Source organism: Electrophorus electricus, chromosome 5 (assembly GCF_041902795.1).
Source record: "Electrophorus electricus isolate QZ-2024a chromosome 5, ASM4190279v1, whole genome shotgun sequence".
NCBI lineage: Eukaryota > Metazoa > Chordata > Actinopteri > Gymnotiformes > Gymnotidae > Electrophorus > Electrophorus electricus.
The window spans coordinates 32,418,264-32,436,616 of NC_137501.1; the positions used below are offsets into that span (position 1 = coordinate 32,418,264).

Consider the following 18,353-nt stretch of genomic DNA (forward strand, 5'->3'; position numbering starts at 1 on the left):
TACCTGGTTTAACACTATATCCTCTGTATATATACTATATACTGTTTATGTAGTACCTGGTTTAACACTATACCCTCAGCTTACTCTAGTCTGCAGATGTGAAGAAATTAAACAGAATGTGTATCTGTGTATATGTGCGCACCTGTATGTGTCTGGTTGTAGTATTATTTAAAGGGTCAAACTGCGTGAAGTGTGCCCAGGCGCAGAGCTACTTTGATGGGCATGATTCTGTGACCTCTTGGGCCTTGAAATGTGGTGCTTTGAATGATTTAAAGAGTGAAACGGTCTGAAGTGTGCCCACGTTTAAAGCATCCTTGCTGGGCATGACTGTGTGACCTCTTGGGCCAGGAAGTCTGTTTCTACTTTTATTTAAACGGTCAAACTGCGTGAAGTGTGCCCAGGCCCAGAGCTACTTTGCTGTGCATGACTGTGTGACCTCTTGAGCCTGGAAGTCTGGTTGTAATATGATTTTAAAGGGTCAAATGGTCTCCATTGCGTGTCCAGGTTTAAGGCTACTTTGCTGGGCATGTGATTTGGACCCATCGGGTACGGAAGCCTTTCCGTCACGTGCTCGTTTTCCACGCCTTCAGCGCAGGTAGCCTGCGAAATTAAAACCGACGTGCATTTTATTCTTTTCCCCTTTTATCCTTTCATATCTCTCCGCTACCTTGGAGAAGAGAGACGCACGCGGGTAAATAAAATGTAAATATCTGTAAATATCTGTATAATGTGTAAATAAAAGGAAGAAGTGGTTGTGTAGTGTAGTCGTTTGATTATAAATAATCTCATAATAATTTTATCCACAAATTCTTATACATTTATGCATGTTTATCTCTCTCTTTGTGTGTGTGTCTGTGTGTGTGTCTGTGTGTGTGTGTGTGGTTCTGTGTCACTCGTGGGGCCTGTGGCCCGATTGGAGTGTTTGCGGTGTGAGAAGGAGGAGTTGGAGAACAGTTTGTTGGAGCAGCTGAAGGAGTTGAGGTTGCAGAAGCAGAAGGAGCTGCAGGTTATTCAGGAGATGCTGAAACACAAGCAGCAGGAGGAGACAGAGCTCCTGCAGAAACAGCAGGAGGAGGAGGAGCATAACAGGTGCATCAAGAGTAAGTACTATGGAAATGCTATAATACTTACATAACTAATAATGAATGTTAGCCTTTAGGCTCCAATAAAAGTGATACTAATATATGTATAGTACTATATTTATTATATTTTATATATTCAGTAGTAATTATGTAGTATATACAATCTGTGTTGTATCCAGGAGTAATGATACTTGCTCTGGCAGATATGAAAATGGCCTGTGAACAGGAAAAGAAATCTCTGGAGGAAGAACTTGAGAAGCTCAGACTGTCACTGCAGGTAGAGATCCCTTATAGTGTCAGTACACATTTACCAGTACCTCCACCTTTCACTTATAACGTCAGTACACATTCAGTACACATTCCCACCTTTCCATTGTACTGGCTGTAGTGATGATTCATGTGTGTGTTATACCAGCCCATAGAGGAGGACATTATAATTCTGAAAGTGGCGCTGGAGATGAAGAACCAGGAGATCAAAGATCAGCACGATCTTTTGGTCAAACTATATACTCTGTATGTAGTACCTGGTTTAACATTATATCCTCTGTATATATACTATATACTGTTTATGTAGTACCTGGTTTAACACTATACCCTCAGCTTACTCTAGTCTGCAGATGTGAAGAAATTAAACAGAATGTGTATCTGTGTATATGTGCGCACCTGTATGTGTCTGGTTGTAGTATTATTTAAAGGGTCAAACTGCGTGAAGTGTGCCCAGGCGCAGAGCTACTTTGATGGGCATGATTCTGTGACCTCTTGGGCCTTGAAATGTGGTGCTTTGAACGATTTGAAGAGTGAAACGGTCTGAAGTGTGCCCACGTTTAAAGCAACCTTGCTGGGCATGACTGTGTGACCTCTTGGGCCAGGAAGTCTGTTTCTAGTTTTATTTAAACGGTCAAACTGCGTGAAGTGTGCCCAGGCCCAGAGGTACTTTGCTGGGCATGACTGTGTGACCTCTTGGGCCTGGAAGTCTGCTTGTAGTATGATTTTAAAGGGTCAAATGGTCTCCATTGTGTGTCCAGGTTTAAGGCTACTTTGCTGGTCATGTGATTTGGACCCATCGGGTACGGAAGCCTTTCCGTCACGTGCTCGTTTTCCACGCCTTCAGCGCAGGTAGCCTGCGAATTTAAAACCGACGTGCATTTTATTCTTTTCCCCTTTTATCCTTTCATATCTCTCCGCTACCTTGGAGAAGAGAGATGCACGCGGGTAAATAAAATGTAAATATCTCTAAATATCTGTATAATATGTAAATAAAAGGAAGAAGTGGTTGTGTAGTGTAGTCGTTTGATTATAAATAATCTCATAATAATTTTATCCACAAATTATTATACATTTATACATGTTTATCTCTCTCTGTGTGTGTGTGTGTGTGTGTGTGTGTCTGTGTCTGTGTGTGTGTGTGGTTCTGTGTCACTAGTGGGGCCTGTGGCCCGATTGGAGTGTTTGCGGTGTGAGAAGGAGGAGTTGGAGAACAGTTTGTTGGAGCAGCTGAAGGAGTTGAGGTTGCAGAAGCAGAAGGAGCTGCAGGTTCTTCAGGAGATGCTGAAACACAAGCAGCAGGAGGAGACAGAGCTCCTGCAGAAACAGCAGGAGGAGGAGGAGCATAACAGGTCCATCAAGAGTAAGTACTATGGAAATGCAATAATACTAACATAACTAATAATGAATGTTAGCCTTTAGGCTCCAATAAAAGTGATACTAATATATGTATAGTACTATATATATTATATTTTATATATTCAGTAGTAATTATGTAGTATATACAATCTGTGTTATATCCAGCAGTAATGATACTTGCTCTGGCAGATATGAAAATGGCCTGTGAACAGGAGAAGAAATCTCTGGAGGAAGAACTTGAGAAGCTCAGACTGTCACTGCAGGTAGAGATCCCTTATAGTGTCAGTACACATCCACCAGTACCTCCACCTCTCACTTATAACGTCAGTACACATTCAGTACACATTCCCACCTTTCCATTGTACTGGCTGTAGTGATGATTCGTGTGTGTGTTATACCAGCCCATAGAGGAGGCCTTTATGAGTCTGAAAGTGGCGCTGGAGATGAAGAACCAGGAGATCAAAGATCAGCACGATCTTTTGGTCAAACTATATACTCTGTATGTATACTATATACTCTGTATGTAGTACCTGGTTTAACACTATATCCTCTGTATATATACTATATACTGTTTATGTAGTACCTGGTTTAACACTATACCCTCAGCTTACTCTAGTCTTCAGATGTGAAGAAATTTAAACAGAATGTGTATCTGTGTATATGTGCGCACCTGTATGTGTCTGGTTGTAGTATTATTTAAAGGGTCAAACTGCGTGAAGTGTGCCCAGGCCCAGAGCTACTTTGATGGGCATGATTCTGTGACCTCTTGGGCCTTGAAATGTGGTGCTTTGAATGATTTAAAGAGTGAAACGGTCTGAAGTGTGCCCACGTTTAAAGCAACCTTGCTGGGCATGACTGTGTGACCTCTTGGGCCAGGAAGTCTGTTTCTAGTTTTATTTAAACGGTCAAACTGCGTGAAGTGTGCCCAGGCCCAGAGGTACTTTGCTGGGCATGACTGTGTGACCTCTTGGGCCTGGAAGTCTGCTTGTAGTATGATTTTAAAGGGTCAAATGGTCTCCATTGTGTGTCCAGGTTTAAGGCTACTTTGCTGGGCATGTGATTTGGACCCATCGGGTACGGAAGCCTTTCCGTCACGTGCTCGTTTTCCACGCCTTCAGCGCAGGTAGCCTGCGAATTTAAAACCGACGTGCATTTTATTCTTTTCCCCTTTTATCCTTTCATATCTCTCCGCTACCTTGGAGAAGAGAGACGCACGCGGGTAAATAAAATGTAAATATCTCTACATATCTGTATAATATGTAAATAAAAGGAAGATGTGGTTGTGTAGTGTAGTCGTTTGATTATAAATAATCTCATAATAATTTTATCCACAAATTCTTATACATTTATACATGTTTATCTCTGTGTGTGTGTGTGTGTGTGTGTGTGTGTGTGTCTGTGTGTGTGTGTGTGTGGTTCTGTGTCACTAGTGGGGCCTGTGGCCCGATTGGAGTGTTTGCGGTGTGAGAAGGAGGAGTTGGAGAACAGTTTGTTTGAGCAGCTGAAGGAGTTGAGGTTGCAGAAGCAGAAGGAGCTGCAGGTTCTTCAGGAGATGCTGAAACACAAGCAGCAGGAGGAGACAGAGCTCCTGCAGAAACAGCAGGAGGAGGAGGAGCATAACAGGTCCATCAAGAGTAAGTACTATGGAAATGCAATAATACTAACATAACTAATAATGAATGTTAGCCTTTAGGCTCCAATAAAAGTGACACTAATATATGTATAGTACTATATATATTATATTTTATATATTCAGCAGTAATTATGTAGTATATACAATCTGTGTTATATCCAGCAGTAATGATACTTGCTCTGGCAGATATGAAAATGGCCTGTGAACAGGAGAAGAAATCTCTGGAGGAAGAACTTGAGAAGCTCAAACTGTCACTGCAGGTAGAGATCCCTTATAGTGTCAGTACACATCCACCAGTACCACCACCTCTCACTTATAACGTCAGTACACATTCAGTACACATTCCCACCTTTCCATTGTACTGGCTGTAGTGATGATTCGTGTCTGTGTTATACCAGCCCATAGAGGAGGACATTATGAGTCTGAAAGTGGCGCTGGAGATGAAGAACCAGGAGATCAAAGATCAGCACGATCTTTTGGTCAAACTATATACTCTGTATGTATACTATATCGAACCCACGGTTTTCACGCTACGATTTTTTAAAATGTGGTGAGCTGCGGAGAAAAGACGCGGTCCGGACGTATTTGTGGCTTAATATCTCTTGTCTCCTTGGGAGTAGGAAGTCTGTTCATGGCTCTTTGGAAAGGGCTGCATCTCCCCTCTAATCGCCTTCGAGCTTCAAGCGGATTGGACCCACGGTTATCACGCTACGATTTTTTAAAGCCGCCAGGGACGGGCCGAAAGCGTGGCAGGTGGCGTTCGTTAGGGACAGTCATGGAGGTGATGCGCACCGAGTTGCACGCCATTTGGACTTGGCCAGACCTAGATGTGAGCGTTCAAAGTCAGCGCGTTTGTTTAAACTTTCTCCTCCAATTCGTTGCAACTGCTCAAGCGTTTCTCGCTCATCCGACTGGAGCGTAACGCTTTATATGTTAATATCTCTTGTCTCCTTGGGAGGAGGAAGTCTGTTCATGGATCTTTGGAAAGGGCTGCATCTCCCCTGTAATCGCCTTCGAGCGGCACACGGATCGAACCCACGGTTTTCACGCTATGATTTTTTTAAATGTGGTGCGCGGCGGAGAAAATGCGCGCGTCGGACGTCATTTCGGCTTAATATCTCTTGTCTCCTTGGGAGTAGAAAGTCTTTTCATGGCTCTTTGGAAAGGGCTGCATCTCCCCTGTAATCGCCTTTAAGCGGCACGCGGATCGGACCCACCGTTCTTACGATACGATTTTTTAAATGTGGTGCGCGGCGTAGAAAAGACGCGTTTAGGACGTATTTGCGGCTTAATATCTTTGGGCTCCTTGGGAGTAGAAAGTCTGTTCAAGGCTCTTTGGAAAGGGCTGCATCTCCACTGTTATCGCCTTCGAGCGGCACGCGGATCGGAACCATCGTTATCACGCTACGATTTTTTAATACCGACAGGGACGGGCCGAAAGCTTGGCAGGTGGCGTTCGTTAGGAAAAGTCATGGACGTGATGCGGACCGAGTTGCAGACCATTTGGACCTGGCCCGGCCTAGATGTGAGCCTTCAAAGTCAGCGCGTTTGTTTAAACTTTCTCCTTCAATTCGTTGCAATTGTACAAGCGTTTCTCGCTCATCCGACTGGAGCGTAACGCTTTATATGTTAATATTTCTGGTCTCCTTGGGAGTAGAAAGTCTGTTCATGGCTCCTTTGAAAGGGATGCATCTCCCGTGTAATCGCCTTCGAGCGGCACGCGGATTGAACCCACGGTTTTCACGCTACGATTTTTTTTAAATGTGTTGCGCGGCGGAGAAAAGACGCGCGCCGGACGTATTTGCGGCTTAATATCTCTTGTCTCATTGGGAGTAGAAAGTCTGTTCATGGCTCTTTGGAAAGGGCTGCATCTCCCCTGTAATCGCCTTCGAGCGGCACGCGGATCGAACCCACGGTTTTCACGCTATGATTTTTTTAAATGTGGTGCGCGGCGGAGAAAATGCGCGCGTCGGACGTCATTGCGGCTTAATATCTCTTATCTCCTTGGGAGTAGAAAGTCTGTTCATGGCTCTTTGGAAAGGGCTGCATCTCCCCTGTAACGCCTTTAAGCGGCACGCGGATCGGACCCACCGTTCTCACGCTACAATTTTTTAAATGTGGTGCGCGGCGCAATAAATGCGCGCTTCGGACATCATTGCGGCTTATTATCTTTGGGCTCCTTGGGAGTAGAAGTCTGTTCATGGCTCTTTGGAAAGGGCTGCATCTCCACTGTTTTCGCCTTCGAGCGGCACGCGGATCGGACCCACCGTTCTCACGATACGATTTTTTAAATGTGGTGCGCGGCGGAGAAAATGCGCGCGTCGGACGTCATTGCGGCCTAATATCTCTTGTCTCCTTGGGAGTAGAAAGTCTTTTCATGGTTCTTTGGAAAGGGTTGCATCTCCCCTGTAATCGCCTTTAAGCGGCACGCGGATCGGACCCACCGTTCTTACCCTACGATTTTTTAAATGTGGTGCGAGGCGTAGAAAAGACGCGCGTAGGACTTATTTGCGGCTTAATATCTTTGGGCTCCTTGGGAGTAGAAAGTCTGTTCATGGCTCTTTGGAAAGGGCTGCATCTCCCCTGTAATCGCCTTCACGCGGCACGCGGATCGGAACCATCGTTATCACGCTACGATTTTTTAATGCCGACAGGGACGGGCCGAAAGCTTGGCAGGTGGCGTTCGTTAGGAAAAGTCATGGACGTGATGCGGACCGAGTTGCAGGCCATTTGGACCTGGCCCGGCCTAGATGTGAGCCTTCAAAGTCAGCGCGTTTGTTTAAACTTTCTCCTCCAATTCGTTGCAATTGTACAAGCGTTTCTCGCTCATCCGACTGGAGCGTAACGCTTTATCTGTTAATATCTCTGGTCTCCTTGGGAGTAGAAAGTCTGTTCATGGCTCTTTGGAAAGGGATGCATCTCCCCTGTAATCGCCTTTAAGCGGCACGCGGATCGGACCCACCGTTCTCACGCTACGATTTTTTAAACGTGGTGCGCGTCGGAGAAAATGCGCGTAATATCTCTTGTCTCCTTGGGAGTAGAAAGTCTGTTCATGGCTCTTTGGAAAGGGCTGTATCTCCCCTGTAATCGCCTTCGAGCGGCACGCGCATCGGAACCATCGTTATCACGCTACGATTTTTTAATGCCGCCAGGGATAGGCCGAAAGCGTGGCAGGTGGCGTTCGTTAGGGACAGTCATGGAGGTGATGCACACCGAGTTGCACGCCATTTGGAGTTGGCCCGGCCTAGATGTGAGCGTTCAAAGTCAGCGCGTTTCTTTAAACTTTCTCCTCCAATTCGTTGCAATTGTACAAGCGTTTCTCGTTCATCCGACTGGAGCGTAACGCTTTATATGTTAATATTTCTGGTCTCCTTGGGAGTAGAAAGTCTGTTCATGGCTCTTTTGAAAGGGATGCATCTCCCCTGTAATCGCCTTCGAGCGGCACGCGGATCGAACCCACGTTTTTCACGCTACGATTTTTTTAAAATGTGGTGCGCGGCGGAGAAAAGACGCGCGCCGGACGTATTTGCGGCTTAATATCTCTTGTCTCCTTGGGAGTAGGAAGTCTGTTCATGCCTCTTTGGAAAGGGTTGCATCTCCCCTGTAATCGCCTTTAAGCGGCACGCGGATCGGACCCACCGTTCTCACGCTACGATTTTTTAAACGTGGTGCGCGTCGGAGAAAATGCGCGTAATATCTCTTGTCTCCTTGGGAGTAGAAAGTCTGTTCATGGCTCTTTGGAAAGGGCTGTATCTCCCCTGTAATCGCCTTCGAGCGGCACGCGGATCGAACCCACGGTTTTCACGCTATGATTTTTTTAAATGTGGTGCGCGGCGGAGGAAATGCGCGCGTCGGACGTCATTTCGGCTTAATATCTCTTGTCTCCTTGGGAGTAGAAAGTCTTGTCATGGCTCTTTGGAAAGGTTTGCATCTCCCCTGTAATCGCCTTTAAGCGGCACGCGGATCGGACCCACCGTTCTTACGCTACGATTTTTTAAATGTGGTGCGCGGCGTAGAAAAGACGCGCGTTGGACGTATTTGCGGCTTAATATCTTTGGGCTCCTTGGGAGTAGGAAGTCTGTTCATGCCTCTTTGGAAAGGGCTCCATCTCCCCTGTAATCGCCTTCGAGCGGCACGCGGATCGAACCCACGGTTTTCACGCTATGATTTTTTTAAATGTGCTGCGCGGCGGAGAAAATGCGCGCGTCGGACGTCATTGCGGCTTAATATCTCTTGTCTCCTTGGGAGTAGGAAGTCTGTTCATGCCTCTTTGGAAAGGGTTGCATCTCCCCTGTAATCGCCTTTAAGCGGCACGCGGATCGGACCCACCGTTCTCACGCTACGATTTTTTAAACGTGGTGCGCGTCGGAGAAAATGCGCGTAATATCTCTTGTCTCCTTGGGAGTAGAAAGTCTGTTCATGGCTCTTTGGAAAGGGCTGTATCTCCCCTGTAATCGCCTTCGAGCGGCACGCGCATCGGAACCATCGTTATCACGCTACGATTTTTTAATGCCGCCAGGGATAGGCCGAAAGCGTGGCAGGTGGCGTTCGTTAGGGACAGTCATGGAGGTGATGCACACCGAGTTGCACGCCATTTGGAGTTGGCCCGGCCTAGATGTGAGCGTTCAAAGTCAGCGCGTTTCTTTAAACTTTCTCCTCCAATTCGTTGCAATTGTACAAGCGTTTCTCGTTCATCCGACTGGAGCGTAACGCTTTATATGTTAATATTTCTGGTCTCCTTGGGAGTAGAAAGTCTGTTCATGGCTCTTTTGAAAGGGATGCATCTCCCCTGTAATCGCCTTCGAGCGGCACGCGGATCGAACCCACGTTTTTCACGCTACGATTTTTTTAAAATGTGGTGCGCGGCGGAGAAAAGACGCGCGCCGGACGTATTTGCGGCTTAATATCTCTTGTCTCATTGGGTGTAGAAAGTCTGTTCATGGCTCTTTGGAAAGGGCTGCATCTCCCCTGTAATCGTCTTCGAGCGGCACGCGGATCGAACCCACGGTTTTCACGCTATGATTTTTTTAAATGTGGTGCGCGGCGGAGGAAATGCGCGCGTCGGACGTCATTTCGGCTTAATATCTCTTGTCTCCTTGGGAGTAGAAAGTCTTTTCATGGCTCTTTGGAAAGGGCTGCATCTCCGCTGTAATCGCCTTTAAGCGGCACGCGGATTGGACCCACCGTTCTTCCGATAAGATTTTTTAAATGTGGTGCGCGGCGTAGAAAAGACGCGCGTAGGACGTATTTGCGGCTTAATATCTTTGGGCTCCTTGGGAGTAGGAAGTCTGTTCATGCCTCTTTGGAAAGGGCTGCATCTCCCCTGTAATCGCCTTCGAGCGGCACGCGGATCGAACCCACGGTTTTCACGCTATGATTTTTTTAAATGTGGTGCGCGGCGGAGGAAATGCGCGCGTCGGACGTCATTTCGGCTTAATATCTCTTGTCTCCTTGGGAGTAGAAAGTCTTTTCATGGCTCTTTGGAAAGGGCTGCATCTCCCCTGTAATCGCCTTTAAGCGGCACGCGGATCGAACCCACGGTTTTCACGCTACGATTTTTTTTAAATGTGTTGCGCGGCGGATAATAGACGCGCGCCGGACGTATTTGCGGCTTGATATCTCTTGTCTCATTGGGAGTAGAAAGTCTGTTCATGGCTCTTTGGAAAGGGCTGCATCTCCCCTGTAATCGCCTTCGAGCGGCTCGCGGATCGAACCCACGGTTTTCACGCTATGATTTTTTTAAATGTGTTGCGCGTCGGAGAAAATGCGCGCGTCGGACGTCATTGCGGCTTAATATCTCTTGTCTCCTTGGGAGTAGAAAGTCTTTTCATGGTTCTTTGGAAAGGGTTGCATCTCCCCTGTAATCGCCTTTAAGCGGCACGCGGATCGGACCCACCGTTCTTACGCTACGATTTTTTAAATGTGGTGCGAGGCGTAGAAAAGACGCGCGTAGGACTTATTTGCGGCTTAATATCTTTGGGCTCCTTGGGAGTAGAAAGTCTGTTCATGGCTATTTGGAAAGGGCTGCATCTCCCCTGTAATCGCCTTCGAGCGGCACGCGGATCGAACCCACGGTTTTCACGCTATGATTTTTTTAAATGTGGTGCGCGGCGGAGGAAATGCGCGCGTCGGACGTCATTTCGGCTTAATATCTCTTGTCTCCTTGGGAGTAGAAAGTCTTTTCATGGCTCTTTGGAAAGGGCTGCATCTCCGCTGTAATCGCCTTCGAGCGGCACGCGGATCGAACCCACGGTTTTCACGCTATGATTTTTTTAAATGTGGTGCGCGTCGGAGAAAATGCGCGCGTCGGACGTCATTTCGGCTTAATATCTATTGTCTCCTTGGGAGTAGAAAGTCTTTTCATGGCTCTTTGGAAAGGTTTGCATCTCCCTTGTAATCGCCTTCGAGCGGCACGCGGATTGGACCCACCGTTCTTCCGATACGATTTTTTAAATGTGGTGCGCGGCGTAGAAAAGACGCGCGTAGGACGTATTTGCGGCTTAATATCTTTGGGCTCCTTGGGAGTAGGAAGTCTATTCATGCCTCTTTGGAAAGGGCTGCATCTCCCCTGTAATCGCCTTCGAGCGGCACGTGGATCGAACCCACGGTTTTCACGCTATGATTTTATTAAATGTGCTGCGCGGCGGAGAAAATGCGCGCGTCGCACGTCATTGCGGCTTAATATCTCTTGTCTCCTTGGGAGTAGAAAGTCTGTTCATGGCTCTTTGGAAAGGTTTGCATCTCCCCTGTAATCGCCTTCGAGCGGCACGCGGATCGAACCCACGGTTTTCACGCTATGATTTTTTTAAATGTGTTGCGCGTCGGAGAAAATGCGCGCGTCGGACGTCATTGCGGCTTAATATCTCTTGTCTCCTTGGGAGTAGAAAGTCTTTTCATGGCTCTTTGGAAAGGTTTGCATCTCCCCTGTAATCGCCTTTAAGCGGCACGCGGATCGGACCCACCGTTCTCACGCTACGATTTTTTAAATGTGGTGCGCGGAGCAATAAATGCGCGCGTCGGACGTCATTGCGGCTTAATATCTCTTGTCTCGTTGGGAGTAGGAAGTCTTTTCATGGCTCTTTGGAAAGGGCTGCATCTCCCCTGTAATCGCCTTTAAGCGGCACGCGGATCGGACCCACCGTTCTCACGCTAAGATTTTTTAAATGTGGTGCGCGGCGGAGAAAATGCGCGCGTCGGACATCATTGCGGCTTAATATCTCTTGTCTCCTTGGGAGTAGAAAGTCTGTTCATGGCTCTTTGGAAAGGGCTGCATCTCCCCTGTAATCGCCTTCGAGCGGCACGCGGATGGAACCCACGGTTTTCACGCTATGATTTTTTTAAATGTGGTGCTCGGCGGAGAAAATGCGCGCGTCGGACGTCATTGCGGCTTAATATCTCTTGTCTCCTTGGGAGTAGAAAGTCTTTTCATGGCTCTTTGGAAAGGGTTGCATCTCCCCTGTAATCGCCTTTAAGCGGCATGCGGATCGGACCCACCGTTCTTACACTACGATTTTTTAAATGTGGTGCGCGGCGTAGAAAAGACGCGCGTAGGACGTATTTGCGGCTTAATATTTTTGGGCTCCTTGGGAGTAGAAAGTCTGTTCATGGCTCTTTGGAAAGGGCTGCATCTCCCCTGTAATCGCCTTTAAGCGGCACGCGGATCGGACCCACCGTTCTCTCGCTATGATTTTTTAAATGTGGTGCGCGGAGCAATAAATGCGCGCGTCGGACGTCATTGCGGCTTAATATCTCTTGTCTCCTTGGGAGTAGAAAGTCTTTTCATGGCTCTTTGGAAAGGGCTGCAGCTCCCCTGTAATCGCCTTTAAGCGGCACGCGGATCGGACCCACCGTTCTTACGCTACGATTTTTTAAATGTGGTGCGCGGCGTAGAAAAGACGCGCGTAGGACGTATTTGCGGCTTAATATCTTTGGGCTCCTTGGGAGGAGAAAGTCTGTTCATGGCTCTTTGGAAAGGGCTGCATCTCCCCTGTAATCGCCTTTAAGCGGCACGCGGATCGGACCCACCGTTCTCACGATACGATTTTTTAAATGTGGTGCGCGGCGGAGAAAATGCGCGCGTCGGACGTCATTGCGGCTTAATATCTCTTGTCTCCTTGGGAGTAGAAAGTCTTTTCATGGCTCTTTGGAAAGGGTTGCATCTCCCCTGTAATCGACTTTAAGCGGCACGCGGATCGGAACCATCGTTCTCACGCTACGATTTTTTAAAATCCGCCAGGGACGGAACGAACGCTTGGCAGGTGGCGTTCGTGACGGACAGTCAAGCAGTTAATGCGCACCGAGCTGCAGGCCATTTGGACCTGGCCCAGCCTAGATGTGAGTATTCAAAGTCAGCACGTTTGTTTCAAAGTTCTCCACCAATTCGTTGTAATTGCGTGTGTGCGCGTGAACACCAGGTTTGTGGAGGAGTTCGTCCCTGGACGGTACAAGGGGAGACAGTGTGTGGCCTGGCTGCGTGAGGTTGCAGTTTGCTGGGCATGAGAGATTGGCATGTGGTGCCCTGGAGGTGTGGTTGTTCCAGGACGGGCAAGGTGGGGTAGTGTGGCTGGGTGACGGTGCGCTTCACTGGGGATGTGGTTGTGAGTTGCAGGCCCATTCCTTTGAATGACAGAAAGGATCTGATTTGTTTCCAGGTTTAAACGTACTTTGCTGTGTATGACTGTGACCTCTTGGGCCAGGAAGTCTGTTTCTAGTTTTATTTAAACGGTCAAACTGCGTGAAGTGTGCCCAGGCCCAGAGGTACTTTGCTGGGCATGACTGTGTGACCTCTTGGGCCTGGAAGTCTGGTTGTAGTATGATTTTAAAGGGTCAAATGGTCTCCATTGTGTGTCCAGGTTTAAGGCTACTTTGCTGGGCATGTGATTTGGACCCATCGGGTACGGAAGCTTTTCCGTCACGTGCTCGTTTTCCACGCCTTCAGCGCAGGTAGCCTGCGAATTTAAAACCGACGTGCATTTTATTCTTTTCCCCTTTTATCCTTTCATATCTCTCCGCTACCTTGGAGAAGAGAGACGCACGCGGGTAAATAAAATGTAAATATCTCTAAATATCTGTATAATATGTAAATAAAAGGAAGATGTGGTTGTGTAGTGTAGTTGTTTGATTATAAATAATCTCATAATAATTTTATCCACAAATTCTTATACATTTATACATGTTTATCTCTCTCTGTGTGTGTGTGTGTGTGTGTGTCTGTGTGTGTGTGTGTGTGTGTGGTTCTGTGTCACTAGTGGGGCCTGTGGCCCGATTGGAGTGTTTGCGGTGTGAGAAGGAGGAGTTGGAGAACAGTTTGTTTGAGCAGCTGAAGGAGTTGAGGTTGCAGAAGCAGAAGGAGCTGCAGGTTCTTCAGGAGATGCTGAAACACAAGCAGCAGGAGGAGACAGAGCTCCTGCAGAAACAGCAGGAGGAGGAGGAGCATAACAGGTCCATCAAGAGTAAGTACTATGGAAATGCAATAATACTAACATAACTAATAATGAATGTTAGCCTTTAGGCTCCAATAAAAGTGACACTAATATATGTATAGTACTATATATATTATATTTTATATATTCAGCAGTAATTATGTAGTATATACAATCTGTGTTATATCCAGCAGTAATGATACTTGCTCTGGCAGATATGAAAATGGCCTGTGAACAGGAGAAGAAATCTCTGGAGGAAGAACTTGAGAAGCTCAAACTGTCACTGCAGGTAGAGATCCCTTATAGTGTCAGTACACATCCACCAGTACCACCACCTCTCACTTATAACGTCAGTACACATTCAGTACACATTCCCACCTTTCCATTGTACTGGCTGTAGTGATGATTCGTGTCTGTGTTATACCAGCCCATAGAGGAGGACATTATGAGTCTGAAAGTGGCGCTGGAGATGAAGAACCAGGAGATCAAAGATCAGCACGATCTTTTGGTCAAACTATATACTCTGTATGTATACTATATCGAACCCACGGTTTTCACGCTACGATTTTTTTAAATGTGGTGAGCTGCGGAGAAAAGACGCGGTCCGGACGTATTTGTGGCTTAATATCTCTTGTCTCCTTGGGAGTAGGAAGTCTGTTCATGGCTCTTTGGAAAGGGCTGCATCTCCCCTCTAATTGCCTTCGAGCTTCAAGCGGATTGGACCCACGGTTATCACGCTACGATTTTTTAAAGCCGCCAGGGACGGGCCGAAAGCGTGGCAGGTGGCGTTCGTTAGGGACAGTCATGGAGGTGATGCGCACCGAGTTGCACGCCATTTGGACTTGGCCAGACCTAGATGTGAGCGTTCAAAGTCAGCGCGTTTGTTTAAACTTTCTCCTCCAATTCGTTGCAACTGCTCAAGCGTTTCTCGCTCATCCGACTGGAGCGTAACGCTTTATATGTTAATATCTCTTGTCTCCTTGGGAGTAGGAAGTCTGTTCATGGCTCTTTGGAAAGGGCTGTATCTCCCCTGTAATCGCCTTCGAGCGGCACGCGGATCGAACCCACTTTTTTCACGCTACGATTTTTTTTAAATGTGTTGCGCGGCGGAGAAAAGACGCGCGCCGGACGTATTTGCGGCTTAATATCTCTTGTCTCATTGGGTGTAGAAAGTCTGTTCATGGCTCTTTGGAAAGGGCTGCATCTCCCCTGTAATCGCCTTCGAGCGGCACGCGGATCGAACCCACGGTTTTCACGCTATGATTTTTTTAAATGTGGTGCGCGGCGGAGGAAATGCGCGCGTCGGACGTCATTTCGGCTTAATAGCTCTTGTCTCCTTGGGAGTAGAAAGTCTTTTCATGGCTCTTTGGAAAGGTTTGCATCTCCCTTGTAATCGCCTTTAAGCGGCACGCGGATTGGACCCACAGTTCTTCCGATACGATTTTTTAAATGTGGTGCGCGGCGTAGAAAAGACGCGCGTAGGACGTATTTGCGGCTTAATATCTTTGGGCTCCTTGGGAGTAGGAAGTCTGTTCATGCCTCTTTGGAAAGGGCTGCATCTCCCCTGTAATCGCCTTCGAGCGGCACGCGGATCGAACCCACGGTTTTCACGCTATGATTTTTTTAAATGTGGTGCGCGGCGGAGGAAATGCGCGCGTCGGACGTCATTTCGGCTTAATATCTCTTGTCTCCTTGGGAGTAGAAAGTCTTGTCATGGCTCTTTGGAAAGGTTTGCATCTCCCCTGTAATCGCCTTTAAGCGGCACGCGGATCGGACCCACCGTTCTTACGCTACGATTTTTTAAATGTGGTGCGCGGCGTAGAAAAGACGCGCGTTGGACGTATTTGCGGCTTAATATCTTTGGGCTCCTTGGGAGTAGGAAGTCTGTTCATGCCTCTTTGGAAAGGGCTCCATCTCCCCTGTAATCGCCTTCGAGCGGCACGCGGATCGAACCCACGGTTTTCACGCTATGATTTTTTTAAATGTGCTGCGCGGCGGAGAAAATGCGCGCGTCGGACGTCATTGCGGCTTAATATCTCTTGTCTCCTTGGGAGTAGGAAGTCTGTTCATGCCTCTTTGGAAAGGGTTGCATCTCCCCTGTAATCGCCTTTAAGCGGCACGCGGATCGGACCCACCGTTCTCACGCTACGATTTTTTAAACGTGGTGCGCGTCGGAGAAAATGCGCGTAATATCTCTTGTCTCCTTGGGAGTAGAAAGTCTGTTCATGGCTCTTTGGAAAGGGCTGTATCTCCCCTGTAATCGCCTTCGAGCGGCACGCGCATCGGAACCATCGTTATCACGCTACGATTTTTTAATGCCGCCAGGGATAGGCCGAAAGCGTGGCAGGTGGCGTTCGTTAGGGACAGTCATGGAGGTGATGCACACCGAGTTGCACGCCATTTGGAGTTGGCCCGGCCTAGATGTGAGCGTTCAAAGTCAGCGCGTTTCTTTAAACTTTCTCCTCCAATTCGTTGCAATTGTACAAGCGTTTCTCGTTCATCCGACTGGAGCGTAACGCTTTATATGTTAATATTTCTGGTCTCCTTGGGAGTAGAAAGTCTGTTCATGGCTCTTTTGAAAGGGATGCATCTCCCCTGTAATCGCCTTCGAGCGGCACGCGGATCGAACCCACGTTTTTCACGCTACGATTTTTTTAAAATGTGGTGCGCGGCGGAGAAAAGACGCGCGCCGGACGTATTTGCTGCTTAATATCTCTTGTCTCCTTGGGAGTAGGAAGTCTGTTCATGCCTCTTTGGAAAGGGTTGCATCTCCCCTGTAATCGCCTTTAAGCGGCACGCGGATCGGACCCACCGTTCTCACGCTACGATTTTTTAAACGTGGTGCGCGTCGGAGAAAATGCGCGTAATATCTCTTGTCTCCTTGGGAGTAGAAAGTCTGTTCATGGCTCTTTGGAAAGGGCTGTATCTCCCCTGTAATCGCCTTCGAGCGGCACGCGCATCGGAACCATCGTTATCACGCTACGATTTTTTAATGCCGCCAGGGATAGGCCGAAAGCGTGGCAGGTGGCGTTCGTTAGGGACAGTCATGGAGGTGATGCACACCGAGTTGCACGCCATTTGGAGTTGGCCCGGCCTAGATGTGAGCGTTCAAAGTCAGCGCGTTTCTTTAAACTTTCTCCTCCAATTCGTTGCAATTGTACAAGCGTTTCTCGTTCATCCGACTGGAGCGTAACGCTTTATATGTTAATATTTCTGGTCTCCTTGGGAGTAGAAAGTCTGTTCATGGCTCTTTTGAAAGGGATGCATCTCCCCTGTAATCGCCTTCGAGCGGCACGCGGATCGAACCCACGTTTTTCACGCTACGATTTTTTTAAAATGTGGTGCGCGGCGGAGAAAAGACGCGCGCCGGACGTATTTGCGGCTTAATATCTCTTGTCTCATTGGGTGTAGAAAGTCTGTTCATGGCTCTTTGGAAAGGGCTGCATCTCCCCTGTAATCGTCTTCGAGCGGCACGCGGATCGAACCCACGGTTTTCACGCTATGATTTTTTTAAATGTGGTGCGCGGCGGAGGAAATGCGCGCGTCGGACGTCATTTCGGCTTAATATCTCTTGTCTCCTTGGGAGTAGAAAGTCTTTTCATGGCTCTTTGGAAAGGGCTGCATCTCCGCTGTAATCGCCTTTAAGCGGCACGCGGATTGGACCCACCGTTCTTCCGATAAGATTTTTTAAATGTGGTGCGCGGCGTAGAAAAGACGCGCGTAGGACGTATTTGCGGCTTAATATCTTTGGGCTCCTTGGGAGTAGGAAGTCTGTTCATGCCTCTTTGGAAAGGGCTGCATCTCCCCTGTAATCGCCTTCGAGCGGCACGCGGATCGAACCCACGGTTTTCACGCTATGATTTTTTTAAATGTGGTGCGCGGCGGAGGAAATGCGCGCGTCGGACGTCATTTCGGCTTAATATCTCTTGTCTCCTTGGGAGTAGAAAGTCTTTTCATGGCTCTTTGGAAAGGGCTGCATCTCCCCTGTAATCGCCTTTAAGCGGCACGCGGATCGAACCCACGGTTTTCACGCTACGATTTTTTTTAAATGTGTTGCGCGGCGGATAATAGACGCGCGCCGGACGTATTTGCGGCTTGATATCTCTTGTCTCATTGGGAGTAGAAAGTCTGTTCATGGCTCTTTGGAAAGGGCTGCATCTCCCCTGTAATCGCCTTCGAGCGGCTCGCGGATCGAACCCACGGTTTTCACGCTATGATTTTTTTAAATGTGTTGCGCGTCGGAGAAAATGCGCGCGTCGGACGTCATTGCGGCTTAATATCTCTTGTCTCCTTGGGAGTAGAAAGTCTTTTCATGGTTCTTTGGAAAGGGTTGCATCTCCCCTGTAATCGCCTTTAAGCGGCACGCGGATCGGACCCACCGTTCTTACGCTACGATTTTTTAAATGTGGTGCGAGGCGTAGAAAAGACGCGCGTAGGACTTATTTGCGGCTTAATATCTTTGGGCTCCTTGGGAGTAGAAAGTCTGTTCATGGCTATTTGGAAAGGGCTGCATCTCCCCTGTAATCGCCTTCGAGCGGCACGCGGATCGAACCCACGGTTTTCACGCTATGATTTTTTTAAATGTGGTGCGCG

General features: G+C 47.9%; 1 long non-coding RNA gene across 1 annotated transcript; it reads left to right on the forward strand.

Annotated features, from left to right (window-relative positions):
* The first annotated feature begins 953 nt into the window (after positions 1-953).
* LOC145657933 (uncharacterized) lies at positions 954-2,183 on the forward strand. The gene is made up of 3 exons (XR_014123885.1): positions 954-1,100; positions 1,286-1,359; positions 2,108-2,183. It is a non-coding gene; the product is annotated as an uncharacterized LOC145657933 (long non-coding RNA).
* Positions 2,184-18,353: the final 16,170 nt, after the last annotated feature.